This window comes from Hylobates moloch, unplaced genomic scaffold (genome assembly GCF_009828535.3).
Source record: "Hylobates moloch isolate HMO894 unplaced genomic scaffold, HMol_V3 SCAFFOLD_10, whole genome shotgun sequence".
NCBI lineage: Eukaryota > Metazoa > Chordata > Mammalia > Primates > Hylobatidae > Hylobates > Hylobates moloch.
In genome coordinates this window covers 52,546,418-52,560,039 of record NW_026652285.1, presented here as the reverse complement: position 1 = coordinate 52,560,039, position 13,622 = coordinate 52,546,418, and positions in this window count along the sequence as shown.

Here is a 13,622-nt window from a genome sequence, read left to right as displayed (position 1 = left end):
TTTGTGAGAAAAGTCTCATGGGGATTTAAAAATTTTAGCCCCATGTATTAGTATAGCTGTTCCACTTCAAAAGTGTTATACAAAAGAATATTAATGTCCTTGAAAAATTTGTATGTCTAAGTCAAGCCAGATCATTTCTTAAGCAGTAGGCTCAGAACTTTTCAAGGAAAAGTTGTTTTTTGTCTTTTTTTTTTTTTTAATGAAAGAACATCAGTCTTTAAACCAGATTAAAACTCCTACTTTTAGTTCAATCACTAATTAAAGTAGCATGTATATCTTTGACTTCAGATGCAGCAAAGTATTGCCTGATAACTGAAACCACTTCTGTACTTGCAATATTTGCATTTTGTTTGTTTGTTTTGTACATTCTGCTACTTAAGTACTTTCTTTTCTAAGTAGGCTATATAAAGCTCATGTTGAGTGCAGCTAGAAAATCTTTTAATGAAGAAAGGCTTTCAACATTACTGACAATATTTTTATCTTATCTACATATAAAATTTTGGGGTAAATGTCATCAGGGGAATCCATTCTAAATTAGATGCTCAGTTTGAAATAGAAAAAACAAATTCTATTTAAATAGGAAAATAAGTTGCTCACAATCCGTAATTTCCGTCTTTCTGTATCTGTGACGAATACAGGTGTAGAGGTCTCGTGCATGCATTTCTCTAGGTAGAACTCCATATTGAAGGCCTTTAGTTACCATTGTCCATAAAAATGCAATATAAGCCATATATGTCATTTTAATTTTTCTAGTAGCCACATTAAAGAATAAAACAGTGAAATTAATTTTAATAATTTATTAATCCAATATATAAAAATCTTATTTCAAGATATAATATAAAATTATTAATAAGCTATTTTACCTTTCTTAGTATTAAGTTTTCAAAATACTGTGTAAGTGTTTCACTTAATAATCCATCTCAGTTTGGACCAGCCATATTTCAAGTCTCAATAGCCGCATGTGGCTAGTGGCTACCATATTGGACGGCACATGCAGATTTAAATGACTACTTTCATTTCACCTCTTCTGCCTTATATACATTTATATTTATATGTACAATTTATGTTATCATTTATATTTATACATGCATTTCTAGATGTTTTAAACTTTTAAAAAGCCCGATATTCAGACACCCCTGAGTATCTATCATACCAAAGTTTCCTTATTTCACAAAGCAATCCATCACAAGTTTTCTTTGCACAGTGAGAGCTTCTGGTTTATTTCAAATAATTTAGTTTATAGAAATATAATATTCCAATGATTCTTAAGGAGTAACACACGAACTACGTAAACCAAAAAAACACCTGTATATCCTTACAATAAAGGAATCTAATTGGAATGGCAACCTAGTCCTCCTGGGTAATAAAGAAGAGGTGAAGATTGAGTCAGGATAACTTCCCATCTGGAATATCTATTTATTGCAGTTCTGTCTTCACCGTGAGAGGATAATTGCTTTCCTGTTACTCAGCTATTTACATGGCACTTATTTTATTTAGGTCAGTGTAGAGAGTTTCTATGTCCAAAGTATAAAGGATGTAAACATCCTCCTTTTGATTTCAGGATTAAATACACATGCACACAGGTTAAATGTGAACAACAATATAAACGTTTACTTTTTATCTCTTTGTAGAGAGTATAACAGAATGTTAAAATCTGAATCTCATATATTTTCAATTTCAGCTCCCTCAATGTGACAGAGGAGGAAAGACTAAGAATCACTGAATGACTTACAGATCATCAAACATCTAGCCTACTCAGTAAGTAGCCTCCATTGTTTCTTTTTAATAGAAATAGTATTTCCTCTTCCCTGCTTTGTTCTTTTTCCCATGCCTTGTCTTTCTCTTGCTTCCGGGTGTAGCTTCCACTGGACAGTAATCATATCAACCTGAATAGTTTTAAGCTTGGTGAATCCTCAGCTTAAGTCTCGTGGCAACTCCTCATTTGGCTTGTCATAATTGGCAAGTTTTGATGTCTTCCAAGGCATCTTAAAAACATTCTACTTTTTCTACTCCTATTACTACTGGATATACTCTGGGAATATTAAATAACCAACAAGCATAAATAGTGGGACTTTGTTGGTCAGGTGGGGAGGGGAATGCAAAGGAAAGGAGTTCACCAAAGAGACAAACAAAATGCTTGTAACATTGAAGAAAGCAGAGTCTGGTGCCAGTGGGCCATTGTAACCACGAGTTTGTATCAATGAGTGCTGACACAATAGTCTGAAAAGTTGAGAAGGGCCAGTTTGTGAATGGTCTTGACTGCTGGGTTTGCTATTGAGTTTGCTCTCTGTATAGGCAGTGGCAAACCAACTACTGATCTGTGTGTGTAGGTGTGCACATGTGTGCATGAACAAGAGTGTGTTTTAAGCAGGATGGTGACATGTTTAGGCAGTGATCTAGATAAATAATTGTGTTAACAGACTTAATATAGCAGAAGGGTTTGAATTAGGAAGGCCAGATGAGAAATGGTTGCAGCAGGGCATAGGAGAGCTAATTTGGACACTAATTGGTTATAATAGTATCTAACATGGATTGAGAGTTGTATGCATTTTCTCATTTAAATCTTACCATAGTCATACAAGGAAAGTTTTGTTATTAGTCCCATTTTACAATTGACTTTGGAGTTCAGGGAAGTTAAAGTAACTTCTTCAAGGATAAGCAACCGATTCATATCATTGGTGTTCAAATATTCTGTTAAAATCATGTATCAAATGAGCGAAAAAGTTTTGAGTATCCTTCTCAAATACAGGCATTCTAATTTATAAATTTTTATATCCATTACTGTCTATCCACATACTAAATATTAATAAAGCTTATTATTTTAGTGCAGCCCAATGGGTGATTTGGTGTAGCCACTGGGTTAAACGCACCCTGCTCTGGAGACTACTGGTCTATGTAATTGAATTGGAATATCTTTAGACATTGGATAAATCTTAAAGTTGACAATAAACCCTATACAGATCTTCCGCTACGTACAATGGGGTTATGTTTCAATAAACCCATTGTAAGTTGGAGATATCATTAAGTAAAAAATGCATTTAATATGCCTAACATACTGAACATCACAGCTTAGCCTAGCCTACCTTAATTATGCTCAGGGCTGGGTGCAGTGGCTTACACCTGTAATCCTAGCACTTTGGGAAGCCGAGGCGGGTGGATCACCTAAGGTCAGGAGTTTGCGACCAGCCTGGCCAATGTGGTGAAACCCTGTCTCTACTAAAAATACAAAAAATTAGCCGGGTGTGGTGGCAGGTTCCTGTAATCCCAGCTACTCGAGAGGCTGAGGCAGGAGAATCCCTTGAACCTGGGAGGTGGAGGTTGCAGTGGGCTGAGATTGTGCCATTCATTGCACTACTCCAGCCTGGGCAACAAGAGCAAAACTCCATCTCAAAACAAACAAACAAACAAACAAAACACCATGCTCAGGACACTTACGTTTACCTACAATTGGGCAAAATCATCCAACACAAAGCCTACTTTATGATAAAATGTTGAATATCTCATGTAATTTATTGAAAACTGTACTGAAAGTGAAAAACAGAATGGTTGTATGGGTATTCACAAAGTACAATTTACTGAATGTGCATCACTTTTGTACTATGTTAAGTTGCAAACTCCTGAGTTGAATCATCGTAAGTTGGGGACCATATGTATCTCTGAGACCTGGCTGCTTTGTAAATTGATTTTAACTTTTTGGCCCCTGAAGGCATCTGAGTTTGAAACTCCATATTAAACTTCACTGTCAGGCTAAGCAAGACTCTTACTACTTGCATACCTTCATATGATCCCTATTTGTATTTGTTTTGTTTGTTTTTTGAGTTGCTTTTATATATCAGTGATGTAGAAATGTTTTTAAGTGGTTGAGCTTAGAGGTTCTCCTAGTGATCCTTTGGTTCATCCCACTGACACTACAAATGAAAATGAGGAGAGGAGTATAACAAAAAAGCGATTCAAGTTGAAGGTAGAGCTTGTTAGAGATTCATAATTAGAACTCAGATTTCCAAAGCTCATTGTTTTAAAACCTTTCAAGATACACAGGCTACCTTGATGTTGGCTTAATAGGCAAATATTTTGAGCATCCAGACAGCATTTTATATGCTTGTTAATGTGATATGTGATTGGCTCTAGAATTATTTAGTAAATTTTACATTATTATGATAATTATTTAGGATAGTGCTTTTAAACTCTGGTTCCTTAGAATCATTTGTGAAGCATTTTCAAAAATACTAAAGTCCAGGCCCTCACTTGCAGAGGTTCTTTTTGTATCATTCTGGGATGTGGAATCAGGAATTCATACTTTACAAAAGCTACTCAGATGATTATAAAGTACAGCCAGGGTTCTGATCTTCGATTAAGACCTATCCTGATATAATACCTGCCTTGGAGCAACGAGGAGACACATATGACTATAAATATCAGGCCTAAAATTGTTGTGAAATTATCTTTGAGCCATATCATGTAGATAAAAGAGATAAGATACAGAGAATTTGAGAACTCAGAAGACTGACTTAATACATACATATCTAATCTTGGACTTGTAACCAAAGAAAACACATTTAGTTTGGAAATGACCATAGAATATGTAAAAATTGCTATATTCTAGGCTTTCAAAACAACAAAAATGTAAACCACTTAGTAACAAATCCAAGAAAAACTGTGTGGAACCATCAATGAAGACAACCAAAAAATGTGTCTGATGAATATTAAAGATGAGTCTACTAAAAGGAACATGTTATGTTCCTGAAGAGAAATGTTCAATATTTCCCAAGTTAACAACTGTTCCCAGTTAATTTTAAGACCGTAATTTCAATTAAAATAAAAAATTGTCAAATTTTAAAGTTTATGTAGAGAAATGTGTAGGCAGGAACATAAAAAAATAGATATACAAGAAAAGAATTGCACTGCAGTTGTTAAAAAAGTACTGCATAGTTAATTAAAACAGTGGGTATTGGTGCAAGAATGGACATGCTTTGGAGAGCGGAATAGATATTAGACACAACATTTATATATAAGAATATCGTGTCTTTAAAAGTCACTATTTCATATCAGAAAAAAATAAAGGATTATTTAATATCAATTCTTAGGAAATTGGTTAACAATTTGAAAAAATTTTATATATCTATACGATATATACAATTCGAAAAAATATATCTATTATATGTATATCTACATTGCATGTTATGCCAAAATAAGTTGCAGACATATTACAGAGTTAATGCAGAAAATGGAATTACTAGACAATTAGAAAATTCTGTATTGACAATCTTATATTAGTAAATATAAGATTTATAAGTAAATATGAGTAAATATGTAGACATTTCTGAAATACAAAGGAAAGCAGAAAGTAATTTTGACTACATAAAATATAAAAACTTCTGTATACCCAAAACACACCATAAATGAAATTAAGAAACAGTAGGCACACTATGACGAACCTTTGCAACCAGATATCAGAAGATATATAGTTTTATGAATCAGTGAATCAAAGACAAGTATCTTATCAGGAAAATGGGTAATGAACAATAAATCTGCAATTCTCAAATAAGAGATACAAATAGGTGGGCAAAAACTCCAGAATATACGAAGAATATGTACCTCAGTGGTAATCAATTTAGTAAACAAAAATGTAAAGCAAACAGCTAGACCTTATGTCTACAAAATGTTCAAATGTTTAAAATACATAAAATGTTTATTGTTGGGAGGGTGGAGATAAGTGTTAGGGCATTATTATAATACCCTGTGATTGAGAGGATTAATTGGTACATCCTCTTGAAGGGCAAGAGGATTGTACCATTAGTCCACACTCCACCTGCACTCACATTAGTGAGTGATTTAAAAAATTAAGCAGCTGATTTTAAAAGTTAAGCAACATGATTTAAAAAATTAAGACTCTTCTTTGATTCAGAAATAATACTTCTAGGAGTCTATCTTAAAGAAGATAGATTCCTATCAGAGATGAGGAAAATTATGCATATTTTGGGTGGTACATATACCTCCATGGAATACTATGCAGCCATAAAAAGAATGAGATCATGTTCTGTGCAGGAGCATGGACGGAGCTGGAGGTCATTATCCTTAGCAAACCAAGGCAGGAACAGAAAAACAAATATCACATGTTCTTACTTAAAAGTGGGAGCTAAATGATGAGAACTCATGGACACATAGAGGGGAACAACACACACTGGGGCCTGTTGGAGGATGGAAGGTGGGTGGAGGGAGAGGATCAGGAAAAATAACTAATAGGTACTAGGCTTAATACCTGGGTGATGAAATAACCTGTACAACAAACTCCCATGACACAAGTTTACCTATATAAGAAACCTGCATATGTACCCCTAAACTTAAAAGTTAAAATTAAAAAATTATATATTTTTTTATAAGTTTTGTTCATCACAATACTATTTCTAATACCAAACATAGGGAAAACCTAATGCCCTCCAAATTAAGGAACAGTTACATAAATATTAGTAAGCCATGCTAAAAAAGTAATTTTCAGAAATGTAAAATTAAGAATCTCGTGCAAATACATGACTGCGTATTAAAGATTTTATTCTACTTATTAATTAATGAGGAAATCTATAAGATGATAAGACTGGCTCAAAGAGCATTTGAGGAGTATTTATTAACAATTTAATAAATGAATATTAGTATAATAATGTTGGTTCAGTTATAAAACCAGCTTATATCCTAAAGGGCAATAAACCCTAAACTTTGGAGTTATGTTCCCCTTGGAAAGAAAATATTTACATCTCAGGAAAAATTCCACAGGTTAACATTTAACTTTACTAATTCTGGAATCTTTATTAAATAGTAAAAGGTAAGTTGAATACATTTTATCTTTATAGATAATCTTATGGGGGGCTTTTGCCTGATTTAACATAGAAAGGGCTCAGCTTTTTGCCATATTTATGTTTTGTGTATTTTTTCTTAACAAGCCACATGTGGAATGCAAGCAATCATTAAAATTTGTAGCACAGATAAATAGGTATATGTGGAAAAATGTTCACAATATTTTGTTAAATGGGAAAAAAGCAGATCAATAAAGGATTACATACTTTGATCTTAGCTGTAAAAACAATGGGTAAAATTTGTAAAATATGCACATAAAAACATAAATCATATTTATCAGAATATTAATAGTGCACCTTCTGGTTTTAGCTCTGATATGTAAAGAGCTTGTAAGTTATCCCTCCCATTCTTACAAGAAGAAATAGTGGAACAAACTGACCAATTGAGAACTGAAGTTGCCAGGCAAACTGCTACTCTGAAATCTAGAGAGAAAGACAAATGTTTGAGAGTCACAGCTGATACTTGCTTACCTGGAACAGAATCATCTGGAGCCGTAAACTGGTAAAACATCTAATTGATAATTTCAACAAACTACTGCAGGTGGAGTGTGGACTAATGTGAGAATGAGAAACTCCTGGGGGCCACCATCTTGGATGACCCCATACATTGGCGAGTTTTACTTTCAGGAAATCCAGCAGGTTCTCATGGTGAAGATCCAAGAATGATTTGCCTTGTGTCTCTGGTAAGAGAAGGAAAGACTATCCTTGTGAAATACACTCAGAGGATTCTTCATAACAAAAGTTTACTATCCAGGAAAAAAGTCTTTACCAGAGCTTTATTCTAGCTGGGAGAAGGAATTTCTTCCCTCTCTAGTCCTTTCTAGACATCCTGTCTCTTCAAAAATCAGGCAAAACAAAACAACAACATAAAACGATACCACCGTAGAAACACTTCAGGTCATAGAACAGAGAAAGAGGCACAGTGAAAGAACTAGATTTAAATATAAAACTATAGAACACAAACTTTCTTCTCACTTGATCACAATACCACCAGGCCTTCAGTATAACAACCGTGGATTACGGTGGAAAGAGCTGCGAGACATAGACTCTCTCTGAGGACGAGTATTTAGGGAAGCCCAAAGTCAAGGTGGGAGATGAAAACAGGGACACAAGAGGAATTTAAAGACTGTGACATCTGCAGTTATAATTAATATCAAAGACAGCCTAATTCCTAGTCAGATTAAAATGAATCATCACACTAATGGCTTATTTACCTCCATTCCTATTATGTGATACTACATATCTGGCTTTCAACAAAATATCACAAGGCATGCCAAAAAGCAAGCAAAAACACAGCCTGAAGAGGCAAAGGAAGCATCAGAACCACACTTAGATATGACAGGAGTTAAAGTTATCACACGTGTAACTTAAAATAACTGTGACTAATGTGTTAAGGTCTCTATTGGAAAAAGTAGTTAATAAAAAGCATTCACATTAGAAAGCAATAAGTAAAACTATATTTGCAAATGATATGATCTTGTATATCCTAAGGAATCCACTAAAAGACAATTATAACTAATAAACAAATTCAACAAGGTTGTAGAATACAGAATCTAAAAAAACAGAGCAAAGGTCTAGAAGGCAATAGTAATTAAGACTGTGTATATTGACGTAAGAATAAACATATACATCAATAAAATAAAGAATCCAGAAAAAAACCAATGTATCTATGGTTAACTAAATTTCAGCAAGGATGCCAAGATCATTTCATGAAGGAAGTCATGCTGTGAAAACTAATGAACTATATTTAAAACACTGAACTAGCACACTTATATTGCACCATATTAAAAAATCTCAAAATTAGGCACAAATGGTTTTCCTGGTAAATTCTACCAAGTATTTAGGGAAAAAATAATACCAGTTTTATAAAAATTCTACCAGAAAGTTGAAGAGGAGGGAACACTTACAAACTTAATTTATTAGGCACCAATACCCTGATACCAAAACCAGATGAATAAAATACAAAAAATGATAGACTCTTCTTGAACTCAGACACAAAAATTCTTAACAAATCTAATCCGAGAATATATAAAAAGAATTATATACCCTGACAAGTTGAACTTATTGCAGGTATGCAAAGCTGATTTAACATTTGAAAAACTAACTCGTGTAATCTACCACATCAGCAGATTAAAGAAGAATCTTATGATCACATCAGTTGACACATAAAAAGCATTTGACAATATCCACATACATTTGTGATAAAAACTCTGAGCAAACTAGGAATAGAAAGGAACTTCCTCAACTTGGTAATGAACATCTATTAAACACTGTATAGGTAACATAGTACTTAGTGATGAAAAACAGAATACTTTCCCTCTAAGATCAGGAACAAGGCAAGGAAGTCCCTATCCACCACTCCTATTCAACATTGTACTGAAAGTACTAGCTAGTGCAATAAGACAAGAAAGGGAAATAAACATACAGATTGGGAAGGAAGAAATAAAAAGTCTTTTTGTTTGTAGATGACTTGATTATTTATTTAGAAAATCCCAAAGAATTGACAAAAACAAAACAAAAAACTTTCCTGGAACTAATAAACAAATATAGCAAGGTCTCAGGATACAAGGTTAATATGAAAGTCAGTTGTTTTTCTTTATATCGGTAATAATCAATTGGAATTTGAAACTAAAAACAAATGTCATTTACAATTACCGAAAATATAAAATATTTAGGTACAAATAAAATACAGAATCTATATGCAGAAAACTTAAACTTATGATGAAAGAAATCAAAAAGATCTAAGCAAACGAAGAAATATTCTGTCTTCATAGACTGGAAGACTAAATATTGTTAAGATGTCAATTTTTTTCAACTTGTTACATAGTTCACTCAATCCCAATAAAAATCCCATTAATCTTTTTTGTAGCTATTGACAAACTGATTCTACAATTTATATAAAACAAAAAAATCTAAGTTAACCAAAGTAGGACTATAGAAGAGAAAAGTTGGGGTAGGGGGAGGTGCCTCATCAAAGAAGATATATAAATGGCAAATAATATTTAAAGATGCTCAACATCATTTATCATAAGGAAATTTCAAATTAAAACAATTACTATTATATAAATATAAGAATGACTAAAATAAAAATCTGACAGTATCAACTGCTGGCAAAAATATGGAACAACGTAAACTCTCATTCATTGCTAGTGGGAATATAAAATAGTATGGTCATTTTGGAAGACGGATCGACAATTTCTTACAAAGCTAAACATAGTTTTACAATGGAATAAGGTGTTCCTAGGTATTTACCCAACTGATTAAAAAACTTAGATCCACACAAAAATCTGTATGTGAATGTTTATAGTGGCTTTATTCATGTTTGCCAAAAACTGGAAGAAATCAAGATGAATGAATAAGTGAATTCATTAGGTTAATGAATAAACAAATTGTGGTGCACTGTGACAGTGAAATAACTTTCAATAAGAAGAAATGAACTATCAAGCCCTGGAAAGACATAGAAGAATTTTACATACATACTGTTCATTGAAGGAACAGCATGAAAAAGCTATATACTGTCCTTGTCCAATTATGTAATAGTCTAGAAAAGGCAGAACTATAAAAGTAGTAAATTATAGGTGACCAGAGCCTTGACAGGAGAGAGGGAGAGTTCAATGGGTGAAGTATAGGGAATTTTTTAGGGTGGTACACAATTATTTTTATGATACCGTGATGGTGAATACATCATATTATGTATTCATCAAATACATAATGCATTCATCAAAATCCATAAAACATAAAGAATAAACCTTAATGAATGCAAGTTTAAAAAACTCTTATAGAAAATTGGGATATTCCAGGATGAAATGCAGAATGTGACAAAACAATCTAGCTGCATTACAAACCTATGACACAACCTTACTGAATTTGGTGTGTGTGTGTGTGTGTGGAGGCGGAAGTGCTTTGTGCATTGTATAAGACTAAATTCAAAAGAAGCTGTACATAAGTATTGCACTCTATTTGATAAAGATTTTTTCTCAAGAAGGTATGAGTTAACAATTGTGATACAACTATATGTGTACACTGCAGAGGAACTATTAAGTAAATGGAGAGTGTAAGCCTGTTTTCTCATTGTTGGAGTGGAAGGTTACAGAGAATTAAGGGGATGAGGCTAGAATGATTTATATGGTAATGGATTAGAGTTAGAGACATCATTATAAACTCATGTTTAGCTGAATATAGACATAGTTATTACATAAGGAGATACCTAGAGATGTGTGTGTATACATCATCTGGCACACACACACATATATTTCCTTGCTCTGTCAGCTGACAGGGTCTCAAAGAAAGACAATCCTTTAGCAACAAATGCATTAGCACCATGATATTGGTTTCTAATATTCTCCAATCAAAGGAACCAAGATAACTGGGAGAAATGGCTCACTCCATAACTGGGCTGGAAATATTCAAGATGAGCCTGGAACCAAGAAAATAAGTTAGCAAAAACAACAACAAAACAACCACAACAAAACCTACAAATCAAAAACCCATTCACAGTGATGGGGATGTTTAAAGGATCATAGGAGCCAATTGAAAGCACTCTCAATGTCCAGAGGTGGAACAATTTGTTCAAGAAAATAAACTAGTATAAGATTATTACCTAAAGTATAAAATAAATATCCATGAGTCCATTTATATTGAGATGGATATAAATAAATTATTGAATAAATTTAAAAAGTTGAATAGACAAATTTTCCATGCAGAATAATTTCAAGTATTGTATGTAGAGACTCTGCCCTCAAGAAAGTATAGCATAACTTCCCATTCTTTGTGTGTGGTCTGTGCATGGTGACTTCCTTCCAAAAAGAACAGAATGGAAGTGGGGGAAAAGGGTAGTGTTTGTCAGTCTTCACTAATAAGTGAAGACCTTAACCTTATTGTGCTGATATAGGGTGAGTCATGTTGAAGACATATGTCCTTGATGCAGTGTGATGAAAATGGCATTTTACCTCTGTGGTTCTCCTCCCCTAAATAAATAATTCTAGTGTAATGGTAAAAAAACATCAGACAAATCTCATCTGAGGGACACTGCACGAAATATGTGAGCAGACTCCTCAAACCTCTCAAGGTCATCAAAACCAAGGAAACTAACTGGCTGGGCACAGTGGCTCACGCTTGTAATCTCAGCACTTTGGGAGGCCGAAGCAGGCGGATCACCTGAGGACAGGAGTTCAAGACCAGCCTGGCCAACATGGTGAAACCCCATCTTTACTAAAAATACAGAAAATAGCTGGGTGTGGTGATTTGCGGCTGTAATCCCAGCTACTCTGGAGGGTCAGGCAGAAGAATCTCTTGAACCCTGGAGGTGGAGGTTGCAGTGAGCTGAGATCGTGCCACTGCACTCCAGCCTGGGCGATAGAACGAGACTCCATCTCAAAAACTCTAAAAACCAAGAAGAAAAAAACAAGGGAAGTAAGAAACTGTCACAGCTAAAGAAGAGCCCAAGGAGACAAGACAACTAAATGTAATGTGATATCTTAGATGGACTCCTAGAACAGACAAAGAGCATTCGGTAGAAACAAAAGAAGTATGAATAACGTATGGACTTTAGTTAATAATAATGTATCAATATGAGTTCAATAATTGTAATAAATATATGTATTATACTAATGTAAGACAATAACAAGGGAAACTGAGTGCAGGCTATTTTTCTGTAAATCTAAGACTATTTTAAAATAAAAAGTTTATTTATAAATATTGGTGATATTCTCGGTTAATTAAAGTTTTTCTTCCTGCAATTTTAAATGCTCCAAATGATAATAAACCCATATTAATTTCAAAATCAGCAAAAATGTTTTCTAATACGAACAAATACATATTTTTAAAAAAATAAAACTATTGGCTGGGCGCGGTGGCTCACGCTTGTAATCCCAGCACTTTGGGAGGCCGAGGCGGGCGGATCACGAGGTCAGGAGATCGAGACCACGGTGAAACCCCGTCTCTACTAAAAATACAAAAAAAAAAATTAGCCAGGTGTGCTGGCGGGCGCCTGTAGTCCCAGCTACTTGGAGAGGCTGAGGCAGGAGAATGGCGTGAACCCGGGAGGCGGAGCTTGCAGTGAGCCGAGATTGCGCCACTGCACTCCAGCCTGGGCGACAGAGCGAGACTCCGTCTCAGAAAAAAAAAAATAAATAAAAATAAATAAGTAAGATAAAATAAAACTATTTTCAGATTGTTTCAAATATACTTATTTTCTTCCAGCAAGATAAGAATACTATTCTTTTTCTTTTTGGAGATGGAGTCTTGCTCTGTCACCCAGGCTGAAGTGCAATGGTGCAATCTCAGCTCACTGTAACCTCCGTCTTCCAGGTTCAGGAAATTCTCCTGCCACAGCCTTCTGAGTAGCTGGGATTACAGGCAACCACCACTACACCTGGCTGATTTTTGTATTTTTGGTAGAGACGGGGGTTTCACCATGTTGGCGAGGCTAGTCTCGAACTCCTGACCTCAAGTGATCCACCCGCCTCGGCCTCCCAAAGTGCTGGGATTACAGGCATTCGCTATGCTCAGTCTTAATGAAATCAACTATATGGCCATAATATGCATGAAGAGATGAGTCAATAAAACACAAAAGAACTCAAGAAGTGCAACATGGCTAATTAGTAGATGCTTATACAGCTGGCTTTTGTTTAAAGAAAGGCATCTAATTGTTTAAGTGTTTATGTATACACCAATTGATTTGGTCAAGTTGAGCTGTTTGGTGAATTATGTCAAAAGTCACAAAGAAAGACCCCTACTGTTTCATCATGAGCTAACTTTCTGCTCTTCAGATGA